Source organism: Chiloscyllium punctatum, chromosome 8, assembly GCF_047496795.1.
Source record: "Chiloscyllium punctatum isolate Juve2018m chromosome 8, sChiPun1.3, whole genome shotgun sequence".
Classification (NCBI taxonomy): domain Eukaryota; kingdom Metazoa; phylum Chordata; class Chondrichthyes; order Orectolobiformes; family Hemiscylliidae; genus Chiloscyllium; species Chiloscyllium punctatum.
In genome coordinates, this window is record NC_092746.1 from 85316112 (window position 1) to 85320035 (window position 3924).

Genomic DNA, 3924 nt, shown 5'->3' on the forward strand with positions numbered 1-3924 from the left:
GCAGTTTAATGCAGTCTTACCTTCTCTGCTTTGTTCCTGCCTGCCCTGACTGTTGACTTACCTTTGTTCTCAACCGTACCAGTGTCAGAATGAAATCTTTCCTCACTATCTCCCTGCCCACAGAAGACTCCTGCCTACCCCTCTTGCCTTTCCTGGAGTTAACCCATCTATGTGACTGTATCTGAGACTTCACCCTCCCCTTTCCTATAACTGCCATCTATCACACCCCTTTGCTCTTGTAAATTCCTCATTGCCCCTCCAACCGATCCATTCGATCTGGTAGGATTCGCAACCAATGGCACTTGTTGTAGATATAATCCTTAGTAACCCATAAATTCTCCCTAAACTCCCACATCTGACAAAAAGAGCATCTCACTACTAAGGGCCATTTTTTGCTTCTTTCAATCTACAGACCCAGAAAATAGCACTGTCTTATTCCTCTGCAAAACACTGCTCCAGGTTAAATTAATACTTCTGGCTTATATTTTAAGTTTAATCAAGAAACATAAATCAATAAAACATATAATCAAGAAAGAACCCACTCTACTCACTACTGCAGACTTATTTTAAGGCCTCACTTAAAATCCACTTGTCTGATTCTGTGCTGTGACCTTTCCCAAACAAGTTTCTCCAAGATCAGTTTTGAATGTCACTTTTCAATTTTTCTAGACTCACTCCGATGTCCAGCGATACACAAATTCAAACAGCAAAGTTCCAAAACATTGCAACAGCATATACAAAAGTAATTGCTACTCAAGGAATTCAAGGAAATCTCCTCCAACACCTACAGCACCTCAATAAAGGAGCAGCTGTTACAGCCAGAAATTTTTCCCATCCTCCATCTTGGATTACCCAGAATCCTTTTGATGGGATTATGTTGTGTTGATTTCTGTGGACAGGTCATATCTCCTCATGTTTCTCTTTGTTATTGATTCAAGTTTTGTAATTGTACTGGAACAGATTGAATAGTGGTGTGGCTAGTTCTGGAGTTCAGGTCTTCAGTATTACAGCTTATAGCTTTTTATCTATCTTGTAGGATTATCTGTTTAATGATATCAGAGTGAATCGAATCTGTGATGCTGGAGGTCTCTGGATCATTGATTATTAGGTCTGGTAGAAGGTAGTTGCAAATGCTTCAGCATTTGTGCTGACCTAATCCATTGTTGAGGTTTGTAATACTTGTGGAGCCTTTTCCTCTGGTTAGATCTTTGTCCACCACAATTCAGTACTGAATATGGGCCACATGACAGAGCTTTGGTTTCTCCTTTGATTGCAAGACCACATAGCTCTGTCTATCATGTACAACGTCACCAAAATCAATTTTTAGTGAATCCTTTGTTGCTTCTCACCACCCTCTTGTACCTCATGTATTTTGTGGAAGTTTGAACTTTGAAAACATTAGCAAGTTTCTTTTCATATATAGTATGGGGCTCAATCAGTCTCCGCTTGCAAAACACAACGTTGTATCTATTGTAGGCTTTGATTCAACTGTTGGATAATATCTACAAAGTAACCTTGACTTTTAAATTTTGTTCTGGTGTAATTCTAACATTGTCAGGCTAGCAATGTGATTCATCTATGTGTGCTAAAAGGTCCATTTACTTTCACACTAGGCCCTTGGCAAAGAATGTGTCCACACATGGCACCCTTTTCACCAATCAGAGGTGTGGAGCCTATCCACTTCTGCTGCACCACCATGATAAAGCCCTGACCAGTCAGCCAACCTGCTTGGTTTAAATTTAATTGGTTAAATAATACAATGTAGAGTTCCTACAGCTCTCCGTGCCAAGCATTATTCAATCAATTGTGATGTCCTTTTGTGCTGTACAAATTGTTGCTTCCTTTTTACCCTTGATTTTTCTTGAGTTTTACTCCTGAGTGCTAGATGAAAAACTTTTGGCTTCATATCTCTACTATGTTTAATACCTGAGTCCCTCTGCTTGCTGCCTCCAGCTTTACCTTGCGATCTTACCGTAGATCAGGTGGAGCACTTCCCAATTTCTTGCTGTCCCACTGCTGATGCCAATGTCCTGTGAAATGGAACTTCTCTTTCTCACTTCCATTTCCAGACATGTATTTGCTGAGAAGTGTGAGGGAGGAGTGGGGGACTGCTGGGAAGGTGAGTGTAACAGTTTAAAATACTTACCTCTCGCATCGGGGCCTCCATTTGCTGAGAAGTGCGATTGAGGAGTGGAGGACTGCTGGGAAGGTAAGTTTAAAAAAAACCAAAAGTTTTGAACAGAGCGGTGAGGAGAGAGGGTGGAGAGAAACAAGGGTTGCTGGGAAGTTTTTAAGTAGGTGAGATCTAAACCTGAGATCCTACACGATAGGGCTTCCCTCCCACCCGCCACCTCTAACCTCGCTAAGAGTCTGTAAACTCGGTAAATTTTCAGGTTTTCTTTTTTTTTCCCTTCTCTTGTTTCGTCCTGTGTGGGCTTTCAGATTAGCGGAGTATGGCTGTTAGGGCAGTTGCATGAACCTCCTGCAGAATGTGGGAGGTGAGATACACGACACATGTCTCTGCTGACCACATCTGTGGGAAGTGCACCCAACTCCAGCTCCTCAAAAACAGAGTTAGGGAACTGGATCTGGATGAATTGCAGATCATGTGGGTGGCTGAGGAAGAAATTGAGAGGACGTAAAGGGAGGTGGTCACTCCCCAGACATAGGATGAGGACAGCTGGGTTACAGTCAGGGGAAGGAAAGGGAACCAACAGATAGGGCAGGGATCCCCTGTGGCCGTTCTCCTCAGCAATAAGTATACCGTTTTGGATGCTGCTGGTGGGGACGGCCTACCAGGGGAAAATCATAGTTGTCAGCTCTCTGGCACTGAGCCTGGCACTGCGGCTCAGAAGGGAAGCAGGGAAAGTAGAAAAGTGCTAGTGGTAGGGGACTCGATAGTTAGACGGATTGACAGGAGATTTTGTGGTCAGGAACGGGACTCATGGAAGGTATGTTGCCTCTGGGATGTCACCGATCGGGTTTACAAGATTCTGAAGGGGGAGGGCGCGCAGGCAGAAATTGTGGTACATATTGGCACCAATGATATAGCCAGGAAAGGGATTGAGGACCTGAAAAGTGACTACGGAGAGTTAGGGTGGAAGCTGAAGAGCAGGACGAGTAGAGTAGTGATCTCAGGTTTGTTACCGGTGCCACGAGACAGTGAGGCAAGGAACAGTCAGAGAATGCAGTTTAATACAGGGCTGTGAGGCTGGTGTAGGAGGGAGGGCTTCAGATACGTAGACCATTGGGATACCTTCTGGGGAAGGTGGGACCTGGACATGAAGGACGGGTTGCACTCGAACTGGAGGGGTACAAATGTCTTGGGTGGGAGATTCATTTGTGTGGTTCGGGAGGGTTTAAACTAGTTTGGCAAGGGGTGGGAATCAGATCTACATATCTGAGAGGGGGGTAGTTATAGATGGGACAGTGACAGGATGTAGTGAATCTATTGGGAAGGTTTCTCGCATGCTGAAACAAAAGGATTGGTTAATGTCTGTCTGCTTTAACGCAAGGAGTGTCAGAAATAAGAGTGATGAACTTAGAGCATGGATCAGCACTTGGGGCTATGATGTTGTGGCCATATTGGAAATGTGGGTTTCACAGGGGCAGGAATGGTTGCTAGATGTTCCAGGATTTAGAATCTTTAAAAAGAACAGGGAGGGTGGAAAAAGAGGAAGGGGTGTAGCTTTGCTAATCAGCAAGTGCATCACAGCTACAGAAATGAAAGTTATTGAGGAGTGTTTGTCTACTGAGTCAATATGGGTGGAAGTTAGGAACAGCAAGGGAGCAGCCACCTCATTTGGGGGTTTTCTACAGACCCCCTAACAGCAGTAGGAAGATTGAAGAATTGATAAGCTGGCAGATTTTGGAAGAATGCAGATGTAGCAGGGTGGTTGCTATGGGTGACTTCAACTTTCCCAG